The sequence below is a fragment of the Protopterus annectens genome, chromosome 13.part0 (assembly GCF_019279795.1).
Source record: "Protopterus annectens isolate FY-2018-M chromosome 13.part0, PAN1.0, whole genome shotgun sequence".
NCBI lineage: Eukaryota > Metazoa > Chordata > Ceratodontiformes > Protopteridae > Protopterus > Protopterus annectens.
In genome coordinates, this window is record NC_056747.1 from 521,854,064 (window position 1) to 521,869,371 (window position 15,308).

Consider the following 15,308-nt stretch of genomic DNA (forward strand, 5'->3'; position numbering starts at 1 on the left):
CGACATCCCAGGCTGTGTTCTACATGAACTACAGAACGAACTGGCACCCCACCTAAGTACCATGTTCAATCATAGCCTCACTTCAGGCTATGTGCCCACTGAATGGCGCACAGTGACAGTTATCCCACTCCACAAAGGGGGAGCCACCACAGACCCGGGAAACTACCGGCCTATTAGCCTAACGAGCCTCTTCTGCAAGGCTATGGAGCGTATAATCATGGAACTTATAAATAATAACATTGGTAATCTCCAAACTCAGGAACCCACCCAGTTTGGGTTTGTAAAAGGCAGATCATGTCTCCTAAACCTGATAGACTTCTTTGAAACAGTCACCAAAGCCGTAGATGAGGGTAAGGTGGTTCTCACAGCCTATCTAGATCTTGCCAAGGCTTTTGACACCATCCCCCCACTCTGGAATTATAGATAAACTCACTAAACTAGGTATAAATCCCTATGTCACAAGATGGGTTGCCAAATGGCTCACTGACAGAACCCACACTGTGAAAGTAGCAGACTCCAAATCCAGCTTCAGACCAGTGACAAGTGGAGTACCACAGGGTTCAGTCCTGGGTCCTCTCCTGTTTGATATCTACTTCTCTGAAGTACAGGCCAACACAGAAGGTCTTTGGCTAATGAAGTTCGCAGATGACTGCAAACTAGGAGCCATAATCAAAACTCCAAAAGATGTGGACATCCTACAAAGGGCCTTGCTGAGACAGATGCCTGGTGTCAAAGCCATGGCCTCAAGCTCAATGCCAAAAAGTGCATTGTCATTCCTTTTGGTAAAAACGCAGTACCCATGAACTACCACATAGGTGGTAGTCTACTTAACACCGAAAGTGTGATGAGACCTTGGGACACAGGTGGACAGTAGTCTCTCCTTTGATAATCACATCGCCACAGTAGTCAGGAAATCCTTCTATGTGGCACACCTCATCACAAAAGGTTTCTCATCCAGGAAATAGAGGTCATTGTTCCCCTCTACTCATCACTCATTATAGAGTACAATGCCCTTTTTGGTATGTACCTCACAAGACATCTACAACAACTGGAAAGGCCACAGAAATACCTCACAAAGAGGATTACTGGCCTCAAAGAGATGCCCTATGCAGACAGTCTCAAAAAACTGCAGCTTTACTCAGTTGCATATCGCCTACTCAGAGGCGATCTCTGCCTAACACACAAAGCTATGTCAAACCCAGAGCTTTTAGACATGCTCCACTTAAAGAAATCCCAATCCCTATGAGCTACATGCTCTAGGGACCTAAACCTCATCACCACAATAAACAGAACATGCTGGAGGGATAGATTCCTGTCCCAGAGACTTCCCATACTCTGGAACAAACTACCTATCTATATCAAACAAAGCTCCTCATTAGCACTCTTCAAGAAAACTCTTGATTGGATGGGAGATAGGAAATTCACCCCAGGGATCACTTCTGTGGCTCTGCTCGACAGTGGCACAGGAAAATAATTTTCTTGGGTGGCGAAAGCCAGGGTACCTTTGGCTAGGCTTATATAGGCCCTAGGGTCAATAGCCTAGTACCTACCTATGAACCTATAAGCAAAAAAGGAAGTGAACAAATGTGAGACTAATTTTGAGGCATTCTCACATTTCATCAGATTCATCAGCTTTATCTAATAGTGATACTGAAAATTGAAATGTCCCCAAAAGTCAAAAACGTTGTTTTGGGGCCCAAATGTTAGATACAAATGTGGTGGGTGCATCACAAGTCCTGGAATAGAGGCAGCAATTGCAAGCAATTTTCAAGAAATGTTGACCAGGGTATAAAAGATGAATATCAATTTAACTGGTTTAAATGTCAGTCACTCTACACAGTCATTGCTTAATAAAGGATCGAATTTTGTTCCAAACTTGTTTGCTTGATTTTTGTGCAGGATATTAAGTCTTTTACCAGAATCTTGAATTTAAAGTACTGGTATTTTTATAAGGGTAACCAGTAGTCAGATAAAGTGATGTGTTTTTCTTTTTAAAAATCACATTTTCAAACTCCTTACCATCCCACTATAGAAGTATTTGAACAGCCACTTCTGAAGCATTTGTATTACAACCATAGGGATATTTTTAGAAACGTTGTAATCTTGCATCCAGTGAAAAACACCCCTATATGGTAGTGAAAAATGTGGACAGAGGGTGTTGGGTGATTGTATTAAGGGCCAAGAAGGATTATAAAGTAGGGCCCTGTAAACAGCTTGAATGATTTGCAAGCATATGTGGAATTGGACCCCACCTTTTTTTTTTTTTTTTTTTTGTCAGTTGATTCCTTTTTGTTAGGTATGGTGGCAAATTTGATTTATTTTCCAGTTAAAAATCAGCTAATTATAAACCACTATATTTATTGACTAAGGTTCATAAGGGAATCACACCTGTTCCTGGTTGATCCATTGTGACTGAAATGAATTCACTTATGGAAACCTTTCTGAATTTTATTTAAAAGCATCTTTTTGCTCATGTTAGAGCGAAGTTGCATGATATGAGTTTCTCACACTAATGACAGGTATTGAATTCTATATGGTTAGGTACTTTGGATGTTGAAAGTCTGTATACCTCCACTCCACATAGTAAAGGGGGGGGTCTATGTCACATAACCGAACTTCCAAAATTTCGAACGCCATATGTTCGAACTTGGAAGTTCGAAATATGATAACATCGAAACCTCAGAACAGCGAATTTTTTCCCAGGGAAAAAAATACGCTGTTCCGAAAAACACACACACAACACAAGCAGACCAAAAACCTAATAAACCTACACTAAACCTTACATACACAACTATCTATGCACTAACCTTAACCCTAAACCTAAGGTCCGTCACTATCGCACACTTACCTTACCAGCATCCTAACCCCAATGTCTGTCACCCTCACACACTTACCCTAACCCATTTCGTAACATTTGCACCACAGTGGAGAAAATGTCGAAGCCGCAGAAACAGCCAACCAAATTCTTTCCCTGGGAAAAAATTTGTATTTCCGCGGCTTCGACATTTTCTGAAAAAATATTTGGATCTGCTTACTGCTTCTTACTGCTTGCTCTTGCTGTGGGATTTGCTGGCTGGATTCTGCTAAAATTCAAAGTCTAGTTATATTTGCATTCACAGTCTGTCGCATACAGAAACTTGCAGAATATACACTGATGAGAGAATATACTTTGCAGCATCAACTTTAGAGAGCAGTAACCAATAACTTTTTATAATAAACCAAACGGACCAATGTTGCAGCTTAAAAGTACTGTTCCAACTTTACTTCTCATATAGTACAGATGATGTGAGAGAGATAACATTTATCTCAGGACTTGTGTCCCTACCATACCTCTAACATAACTAGATTTAATACAGACTTTTTATACATATTTTAGTTAAACACACACCCTCTTGGTTTTGGAAAGATACTGCCTTGATGACGCAAATGCTAACACATCTGTTCTTGCGCAAATGATGATAAGTAAACTGTCTTCAAGAAAACGCCTTGTGGATTCTGTAAATGCTGATAAGTAAACTGTCTTCAAGAAAAAACGCCTTGTGGATTAACTTTCTTAGAAAAACATATTTTTAAACATTCTTAGAAAAACATGTCCTGTTGTCCAGTGAAAGCAGATTACACTCTTGTCATGTCTGTAAGAAGTAAGTTTTCTTGATGTGTGTGTAATACACTCATAAGCAAGTTCCTTATTTTTTTAAGCCACAGTCATTTATTTTAAACTTTCTTGATGTGTGTATTTTTTAAGCCACAATCATTTAGTACGGATGCTAATCACATATTACTAAACTTTCTTTCTACATTTGAGCAAGCTTTATCTTATTCCTTATTTATGTTGCATATTTGTAGCAAAGTTATTTTCAACCTTAGTATATTGTTGGGCACACTCTAACAATTCCTTCTTTTTTTTTTATTATTTTAAACTAGAGAAATAAATTCAGCATTATTTGATAATACTTTTTCATTATGACAATTAATAACTGTAACTTGACTAGTTTTTGCTAAGCAGACTTTAATACATATAAATAATATGCAACCAAGCATTACAATAACAATAAAAGAAATTAAAAATACAGTGATTTTTCCTGTCCATCCTGTAAACAGATTACTAAACCATTCACTCCAGTCATCATTCCAGTTTTTTCTAGTATGTTGAGACACTTGTGCAATTACTTCTAAATGTGCTTTTACAGATTCTGTTTTGTCTGGAATAAATGTACAACATTGTTCTCCTATTAAAGCACATGTACCCCCTTGGGATCCTAATATGTAATCTAATGCCATTCGATTTTGTAAAACCATAGTTCGTATTGCTGTCATTTCGACAGTAATGTCAAGGACTGCATTAAAAGTGGCATTTGCCAATACCTCAACTAGTTTAGATAGTTTTCTCAGCTCCCAGATGGCTTTTGCAGCCCCGTACCAAGGGAAAATACCTGCTCCAGATATTACATCATCTCCTAAATCTATATCTTTTAATTTAATATAATCAAGATTTTGATGATATACATGTGATGTATCTAAGGTGTCTACTGGATTTTCTGGATTTTCAATCACAGGTAATATATCCCTTTTCTTTTTTGCATTTCTAATGTTTCCTTTTGGTAACTCTTTTATATGATGCATTGCTGGTACCACTAATCCTATATAACAGGTGCCATCCCATCCCTTTGGTAACCATTTATAAGCATATTTACCACAGATGTAATATAACCCATCTGATAGAGCAACACTGCTATTTACCAGACTGCCATTTACTTGCCCCATAGTAGGAGTTTTATCATGTACAACTGTAAAGTTTTTATCTGTTTTACTTCTCCAACATGTAATATTGGTTTTACACTCACTTTTATCATTTTGTGAAAAATGAAATACTGCTGAATCACTTAATATTAATTGACCCTTAATTGGTATTAAAATAGGAAAACCATGAGAAAATACTCCACGTACTGGTATGTGGTTGTGAAAATTTACCATTTCAATTGTTTGAATACAATTGCTATTACCCACTGGAACAGTTCCATTTTGTTGAAAAGATGTGATCCCCTGTACTATAGCAGATGACTGTACTCTTGCTTTAAGCAATTGTGCATTTATAATTTGATCTCCAGTTTCATTTATTAATACCCTCCAACTGCTAAGAGAATTTAGTGGAATAGGTATTAGAGGCATTACCCCTGTTATTTTTGGTATTAAACTACATACCCAACAATTAGAAACATTCATGCTTTTTGCATACCAACATTGTCTTGCTAAAAAAGTGTTAAAAGATGGTGACCAGTCTTGTTCATTTTTCCACATTTCTTTACTCTCTCTCTCTTATGTAACTTTAGAGTTTGATTATCAGGTTGTAAGTATAATTTAATACTAAGCAATACAATAATAGTTAGTATGATAGCTATTATCAATTTAAAAAAACATCCTTTAAATAGAAATTCCATTGTTGAATCATTTTGCCTTTGGTCATCCGAAACTGGATTTCCAAAAGGATGCACTTTAAACCAAGTCAATTTCATTATGGTTTTCTTTGTTGGAAACCTACAAAAGAATACATTTAATCAGATTTACATTGCTCACTATTTTGATCATTCTTAGCTGATCTTTATGTACCAACATTGTTCTGTTTTTTTTTTTTCCTTTAATTTTGTACACTAATGGTCCAATTTGTTCCACTACTTCAAAAGGGCCTTGCCAATTGCTAGCCCATGGTCCTTCCATTTGGAATGTTTTTACCAATACTTTGGTTCCACAGGAAAGGTTTTCTTCAGCTGGTAATATTGGCACCTTTTTCCATAGATGGAACGCTTGCTCCCTTGCATTATAGTCACATATGCTAGTAAGTTGTTTTAGCCATTCCTGATGTTTGCTGATTTCTAGCATGGGCCTACCATTAGGGAAATCTGGATCAAATGGCAATAGTATGGGCATTTTGCGGCCTCTCATTATTTCATATGGGGAAATACCTGTTTTGCTGTTTGGTGTTGCTCGAATACCCATTAAAATACCAGGCAGATGATGTACCCATGTATTGCCCTTTTCCAAGCATGCCTTTTTTAGACGTTCTTTTAATGTCTGATTCGTACGTTCTACAATGCCATTGGATTGTGGATGGTATGGTACATGAAACCTTTGCTGTATGCCAAACAAATTACACATTTGTTTAATGAGATCACTAACAAACTGTGGGCCATTGTCTGACTCTGACCCGTGGCCACCCCCAATGACAGAAAATATTTTTCCATAAGGCTTCTGCTGTTGCCTTTGCTGTCATGGTTTTGGTAGGAATTGCTTCTACCCATTTTGAAAAAACATCCACTACGACTAGTAGATACCTGTAACCTCCCTTTGCTGTTGGTAATGGACCTGCATAATCTATTTGAACTGTGTACCATGGCCCATCTGCTGGCTGTACTCGATGTAACTGAGGCCTTTTGCTTTTAGCATTTCCCTGCAGACAGATTAAACATTCTTCTATAATCAGTTTACAAACCTTTTTTAAATTTGGGTTCCAATACTTTTCTTTTACAACTGCCCATAACTTATCAGTTCCTATATGGCCCAGTATTTGGTGATTTAACTTGACCAGCTGGCGTGCCAACTGGAATGGTACATATGGCAACTGTAACCCTTTGGAGGTGGTGTATGCATAGTACTCCTTTGGTGATACTCCTGTCAATTTGCACTGATCGATTTCTTCTTTTAAGCCCTGTTGTTTTTGTATATTTATAAGGTCTTTCTCTATTGATTCTTTATCTAACTCTTTTAAGACACTAACTTCTATATTGATATATTCATATTCTGGAAGTTCTTTTCCATTTTGTGCTGCTTGTTTTGCCAAAGTATCAGCTAACACATTTAATCTGTAAGTTTCACTGGTTGGCTTTTGATGTGCTTTTACTTTTAAGATGCTATACTGTCCTTGTTGTTTTGACATTGTTATAACTTTATATATGTCTTTTAATACTTCAGCATGCCATAATGGTTTACCTACACTATCCACAAATCCTCGTCTTACCCACGTTTCCATATGTAATCTCAAAGAATTTACTACGTAAGCACTATCTGAAAATATTTTAATGGGATTGTAATACTTTAACACATACAGTACTGCCTCCAGTTCAGCTCTTTGAGCTGACATATGCCCTGGTAATTTGATTAGTTCAGGAGAACCCAGTTGTGGATTTTCTGGAACTATGGCAAATCCTGTCCAGTATCTGCCTTGGTCCCAATATCGTGCTCCATCCACAAAGATGGATGGCTTAAAGTGATCAAAATCAGATGCTAAAAATTGCACCTCTGGTGACATTATCTTTTCTAAACAGTTATGCTGTTTTCCTTCATATCCCATGTAGTTTGATAAATAGTATTTGTCCCCTGTCTGTATAGTAACAGTTTTCATTCCAAAAAGTGCCATCCATTTTGCAAAGACTGCCTGACTAATACCATCTGTAATTTTGTTCATTTCAAAACTGTCTACCAGAGCTTTTACAGCTTGATGTGGTGTTTGTACTATAATGCTGGAAAATACGGTCAAATATTCAGTTTGTTTAATACCCCAGTAAATGGCTAATAACTGCTGTATACATGGATGGTAGCCCAATTCCACTGGGGTCATCTTCCTGCTAAAGAAAGTGACTGGGTGTAATGTTTTTTTCCATTCTGTTGTCACTACCATGTGGCCATTCCTGTAATAGTACCACAGACGGTGTTTTTTTTCCTGCTGCTGCTTGTAACACAAATGGTAACCTTGGTGTGGGCGCTATTAGTTCTGTAGCTTGTGCTAGTTTTATTTTTATTTGTGAAAATGCCTCCTCTTCATGAGATGCCCACTCTAAAAAGGTGGAGTTCTTTTGTTCCTGTAACATTTTGTATAGGGGAGCAGCCACGGCTGCATAATCCTCTATAAATTCCCTATTGTAATTCATGATTCCCATGAATTTATGTAAGTCTGCTATAGTCAGTGGCTTTTCCATTTGTAAAATGCCTTGTACACATACAGGGCAAGGAGATCTTCCTGTTGGCTTTATAATAGTACCTAGAAACTTAACTTTTTGTGTCATAAACTGAATTTTTTCACTTTTAACCTTAAACCCTGCTTGTTGTAGAGTATAAAAAACTCTCTTAAGAAGCTGTACATGCTCCTCTACTGTTTCTGACTGAATTAAAATATCATCAATGTAATGTATTACTGAATTATCCTTTTCCAAATGTTGTAGAATGGATCCTACTGTCTGATGAAAAATAACTGGACTGTTTTGAAACCCTTGTGGTAACCTTGTCATAACATATCGCTGGTTTTTAAATGTAAAGGCAAATCTTGGCCAATCTTTTTTCCTGAGTGGTACTGCAAAAAAAATATTTGCTAAATCTATTACTGTAAACCATTTACTTTGTGGCTTAATATGTGCAGCCAACTCTGGGACTCCTGGAATCAAATGTGCTCTAGGAGTGGTATACTGATTAACCTTCCATAAATCAATAACAAGACGATAACTACCATCTTTTTTCTTAACTGGCCAGATTGGTGAATTTGTAGGACTGTTGCCTTTTTGTATAATCCCTTCTTTTTCCCATTCTACAATACATTTTTCCATATGTTCTTCTGCCTCCCTAGGAATAGGATATTGTTTTTGAAAAGGTGGTATATAGTCCTGATCACTTCCTACTCCTACTGGGCTTTCTAGTTTTAAACAATCACTGGGACCCTTGGACCATAGATTTGGGAATTGCTGTTGTAAATGCTTCCATACATCCTCACTGTCTGTATTTACATAGCCTGTAGGTTTTTCAGGTTTGTCAGGTAGAGAGATTGCATAACAATCTGTATTTTGCTTTTCCTCTCTTTGTTGTTTGTCTCCTATCCACAAAATTTCATAAGGTAAATCAATTACTATACCTAAAGGTCCTAGAATGTCCATACCAATAATGGTATTTGTGCAAGATGGATGCATTAAAAATGCACCCTTCCATGTCTGTCCTTCTTGACAAAACTTTATGTCCACACTTTGGCTACTCACTGCATAGCATCTTGTGCCATTAAATGCTGAAATGCAAACCTTTTTTATAGGATTTGATGGTAACTGTCTGTCTGTGACAAATACTGCTGCTCCTGTGTCTATTAAGACATTTTTCCACAATGACCCCTCTACCCAAATATCAATTAGTGATCATCCATCTCGACCCTTTTTTAAAGGTAGTCAGGAAAGATACCAGAGCAGGGGGGGGAGGCACATCCCGATTGTAAGGAAATCCACTCATCCTCTCCTTTATTATCAAATGCAATATGACACACCTCATGTTTTTGTTTGTCATCTTCCTCTGTGTCTGAATGATCTACATATTTAGGTTTTTCAATCTCTTTTTTTAACTGTTGCCTAGCTATTCCTTCTGCCTGTTCTATCAAATGTTTTGGATTTATAGGTGAAACTGTTTGAAAATCTACCGGGCATACTTTCCCTTTTCCTGTATATTGATGGCTCTTATAACTGTTTTTGCCAATATTGTAAGGTTTTTGTACATAATCCTGCTTTTCTGACTTTTCTTGTAAATTTGTTTGCTCTCTTTTTGGAAATACCCCCTGTTCTTCTTTCTTTTAGCGCCAGGCTTTGTAATGATCACAATTTTGCTTAACATGTCCTATTTTTTTTACAAAAGAAGCATGTCGGTGCCTTTTGCTCATTACCTGTGCTTGATCCTGGTACTACAAGCATAGAGGCAGGAGCTGGTGGTGCTGACGCAGCTCTTTCTGCTGGTGGTTGGTCACACCACCTTTGCCTTTCCCTATTTTTTATCTCACCAATTACTTCAAATGACTCACTATTTTCTTCAAATGCAAAGATATGGTGTGAGTATAATGTCCCATCATCGGCCATAGTCCGTCCCCTCATTAGTTTTTGTACCAAATCAGTGAGGGTATCAGAATTTTCTTTGTAGATGCATTTAATATCCCCTGGAACCCCTTTTACTTGTTCTAAGAAGCAATGTATTAACTGTTTTTGTATGTCTCTTTTTTCCATGTCTCTATCTGTTTTCTTATATATGATTTGAAATGCAAGTCTAAAATGATCACTTTTTTCCATTAATTTATCTGTGATAGTAATTTTAAAATTATCTAATAATTTGGCTGTGAGAGGGTGCCCTTGTGTAAATGCCATTAAAATGGCTGTCATATGTCCTACTTTAGTATTTAACTGATAATCATCTTGTTTTAATTAAATGAAAGTTTTAAAACATTTGGGAATAAAAATCCAAAAACATCTAAGTAATGCATGTGTCCATATATCAGATCCTGCTGTATATGCCACCCATTCTTCAAATGTAAGCATGTTATAAAATATGCCTTTTTTATCATTCCACTGTGGTAAACTCTGTAATAATCTAGACTGTGTATATAAATCTGTAGTGGTTCCCTGTCCCTGTTCTATAATTTGGACTGGTTTTGTGTTTTTTTAACTTTTCCTTAAGCTGGGATATCAAAAGAGTATTTTGGAGGTTAGTCTCTGTTAATTCATCTAATTCTTCTTCCTTTTCCTTCAAATGCTGTTTAAGGTCTGTCATTTCTACCTGTAAGTGTTTAAGGGATGTATGATACCTATTATTGGATTCCTCTGTGGACTGCAGGGCTCCTATGCACTTTTGACAGAGATCTTGGATGTCATTTCTGAACATTTTAAACTCACTTTGTTTCTCTTTTAAAAACTTATTAAATTCTTCTGTTAATGTATCATAAGCTTTGTTTCTGTCCTCATCTGTATGTGTAGCAGTGGCATCGTTCCATGATTGTACATAATTTTTAAAGGGAGTTACAAGATCTACAGGGGGCTCTGTCAATAACAGATTTGACTGCTGTTGTAATTCAGAAATTAATGTACTGACAGGACATAACTGCTTGACATCTGGATATAATGAAAACTGTGTACCCTTAATTAATTATTTATCATGAACAGATCTGTCTGCACAGTCTATTTTTTTAGCAATATCATGCAAGACTTTTTTATGGCATATTACACAAAATGCAGTTTCTCTTGAATCACACAATAAACATTTACTATGATATACTTCATTTTTTTGTTGCAAATACCAATCAAATGTTATAATCCACTTACATAATGCCTGTATGTCAACTTGCCCTAACAAGGTTTTACACTTACTAATGTGTTGTGTATACCAACATTGCAATTTACTCCATATTTTATCTGGTTGTTCTGCTACATTAAAAGTAAAACTTGGCTTACATTTTCTAGAATTCTGCCTAATAGCATCCATACTAAAAAATGTGACGTAGAAAAAGTCGTACTAGTGAGCAAGAAAACAGGTGATCAAGGCTGTTGTTGCAGATGACTGGAAATTTTTCAAAGTCACTCGAGAAGCTGGGAAAGCACAACAGGCAGTGGACTGTTGGGCTAGTGGATATCCACCTTTTCTTAGCGAAATTATGGCACTGCGACTGGAACTTCTGTCTCACTCCGGATGTAGACGTCTAAAAAACTTTACTACTGCAAGCTGCATAAACTGGAATACTTCTGTTCAGAATTGACACATACGTACAAATGTTAGTTACTGCAATTTAACTGAAGTAACCCTCTGCAGGGCTTACCATCACTCCCCCTGTGTTTGAATGCAGAGTGTATATTCAGATGCAGGCTAGCTAAGATTCTAGGTTCGACTCCTGGCTGGCTCGCCATTGAAAAAATATTTGGATCTGCTTACTGCTTCTTACTGCTTGCTCTTGCTGTGGGATTTGCTGGCTGGATTCTGCTAAAATTCAAAGTCTAGTTATATTTGCATTCACAGTCTGTCGCATACAGAAACTTGCAGAATATACACTGATGAGAGAATATACTTTGCAGCATCAACTTTAGAGAGCAGTAACCAATAACTTTTTATAATAAACCAAACGGACCAACGTTGCAGCTTAAAAGTACTGTTCCAACTTTACTTCTCATATAGTGCAGATGATGTGAGAGATGTACCATTTACCTCAGGACTTGTGTCCCTACCATACCTCTAACATAACTAGATTTAATACAGACTTTTTATACATATTTTAAACACACACCCTCTTGGTTTTGGAAAGATACTGCCTTGATGACGCAAATGCTAACACATCTGTTCTTGTGCAAATGATAAGTAAACTGTCTTCAAGAAAACGCCTTGTGGATTCTGTAAATGCTGATAAGTAAACTGTCTTCAAGAAAAAACGCCTTGTGGATTAACTTTCTTAGAAAAACATATTTTTAAACTTTCTCAGAAAAACATGTCCTGTTGTCCAGTGAAAGCAGATTACACTCTTGTCATGTCTGTAAGAAGTAAGTTTTCCATGATTGTACATAATTTTTAAAGGGAGTTACAAGATCTACAGGGGGCTCTGTCAATAACAGATTTGACTGCTGTTGTAATTCAGAAATTAATGTACTGACAGGACATAACTGCTTGACATCTGGATATAATGAAAACTGTGTACCCTTAATTAATTATTTATCATGAACAGATCTGTCTGCACAGTCTATTTTTTTAGCAATATCATGCAAGACTTTTTTATGGCATATTACACAAAATGCAGTTTCTCTTGAATCACACAATAAACATTTACTATGATATACTTCATTTTTTTGTTGCAAATACCAATCAAATGTTATAATCCACTTACACAATGCCTGTATGTCAACTTGCCCTAACAAGGTTTTACACTTACTAATGTGTTGTGTATACCAACATTGCAATTTACTCCATATTTTATCTGGTTGTTCTGCTACATTAAAAGTAAAACTTGGCTTACATTTGCTAGAATTCTGCCTAATAGCATCCATACTAAAAAATGTGACGTAGAAAAAAGTCGTACCAGTGAGCAAGAAAACAGGTGATCAGGCTGTTGTTGCAGATGGCTGGAAATTTTTCAAAGTCACTCGAGAAGCTGGGAAAGCACAACAGGCAGCGGACTGTTGGGCTAGTGGATATCCACGTTTTCTTAGCGAAATTATGTCACTGCGACTGGAACTTCTGTCTCACTCCGGATGTAGACGTCTAAAAAACTTTACTACTGCAAGCTGCATAAACTGGAATACTTCTGTTCAGAATTGACACATACGTACAAATGTTAGTTACTGCAATTTAACTGAAGTAACCCTCTGCAGGGCTTACCATCACTCCCCCTGTGTTTGAATGCAGAGTGTAGATTCAGATGCAGGCTAGCTAAGATTCTAGGTTCGACTCCTGGCTGGCTCGCCATTGAAAAAATATTTGGATCTGCTTACTGCTTCTTACTGCTTGCTCTTGCTGTGGGATTTGCTGGCTGGATTCTGCTAAAATTCAAAGTCTAGTTATATTTGCATTCACAGTCTGTCGCATACAGAAACTTGCAGAATATACACTGATGAGAGAATATACTTTGCAGCATCAACTTTAGAGAGCAGTAACCAATAACTTTTTATAATAAACCAAACGGACCAACGTTGCAGCTTAAAAGTACTGTTCCAACTTTACTTCTCATATAGTGCAGATGATCTGAGAGATATACCATTTACCTCAGGACTTGTGTCCCTACCATACCTCTAACATAACTAGATTTAATACAGACTTTTTATACATATTTTAGTTAAACACACACCCTCTTGGTTTTGGAAAGATACTGCCTTGATGGCCCTTAAATGCTAACACATCTGTTCTTGTGCAAATGATAAGTAAACTGTCTTCAAGAAGCTTGTGGATTCTGTAAATGCTGATAAGTAAACTGTCTTCAAGAAAAAACGCCTTGTGGATTAACTTTCTTAGAAAAACATATTTTTAAACTTTCTTAGAAAAACATGTCCTGTTGTCCAGTGAAAGCAGATTACACTCTTGTCATGTCTGTAAGAAGTAAGTTTTCTTGATGTGTGTGTAATACACTCATAAGCAAGTTCCTTATTTTTTTAAGCCACAGTCATTTATTTTAAACTTTCTTGATGTGTGTATTTTTTAAGCCACAATCATTTAGTACGGATGCTAATCACATATTACTAAACTTTCTTTCTACATTTGAGCAAGCTTTATCTTATTCCTTATTTATGTTGCATATTTGTAGCAAAGTTATTTTCAACCTTAGTATATTGTTGGGCACACTCTAACTTTTTCAATTTTCGAACTTCCCCTTTCAATCTTCTGGAGTTCGAACATCTGGAAGATCGATTAAATAACATAGACCCATAAAGGGAGTGAAGTAATGAAGTCCTAGCTAGATGCAAGTGAATTATATCCATTTGAATTTAAACAATTTTTGTTAGATTCGTTATCTATTGTTCTTGAAATGGATGTGATATATTTTGATGGGAAATGTTTGCAATCCTGAGGTACTGCAATGGGTTATATATGATTTTTCTTGTAATGTATTTGGTCCATTTTCGAAAATGTGGCAGAGATTTCTGGATTAAGGTATGGGTCTTTTGGGATGCTGATAGTAATGAGTTTGATCACTATTGGAATGTCAAAGAAAGAATGATATGGGACTGAGATTTACAGATAAGTATAGTTTCTTCAGTATTGCTTTTTTTGGATGTTTCAGATGGTACTATGAACATCATATTATATTGTAAACCATTTAGCAGAAACTGTAACATGCATCAAGTCGCCTCCCCTACTCCCATGTGCTTAGAATCACATGGATCTGTAAGGATGATGTGGAATGGGGGTACACAGGCAACGAATATGCAAGATAGATTTCTGATGGGAGGTTATGATCATAGGAGAGTAACAGATGCTATGAAGAGACTGAATACTAAATCTAGGTTGCATCTGTTAAACTATAAATATAAAAATAAAGTCCCTTTGATGCACATTTTAGTATGATTTATTGAAATAATTTGCATAAAATTGTAAAGGGGTGTTCTACACAGATTCTGGCATATTTTAATTTCTGACAAATTTTTTAGTACAGTAGCTCTACAGAAATGTCAGTCCTTGCATAAAAGAGGGAAAACCAATGGTAGTTGCTTATCACAATATAAAAACCCATATGTAGATATTTCTAAGCAGATATATTTGGTAGCAAGACAAGTGAGTTGTTTTCCTTGTGGAAATCGTGTATTGTGTACATAAATAGTTCAAACTAAGTTTTTTTCTCTATCAATAACTACAAAGTTTTTGAAATTTGTGAATGTATTACATGTCCATCAGAATGGGTGATTTATATTTCAGCATTATAAATGTGGGACTTTTTATGTGGGAGAGATCAGGGGTGTAGCCATAAATCTACATTTTGTACTGAAACCTCATGTTGTTGTTGCCCATACTACCCACTTAGTATTTTAAAAATGTCCTCAATCTTCAAAGTGCTACCC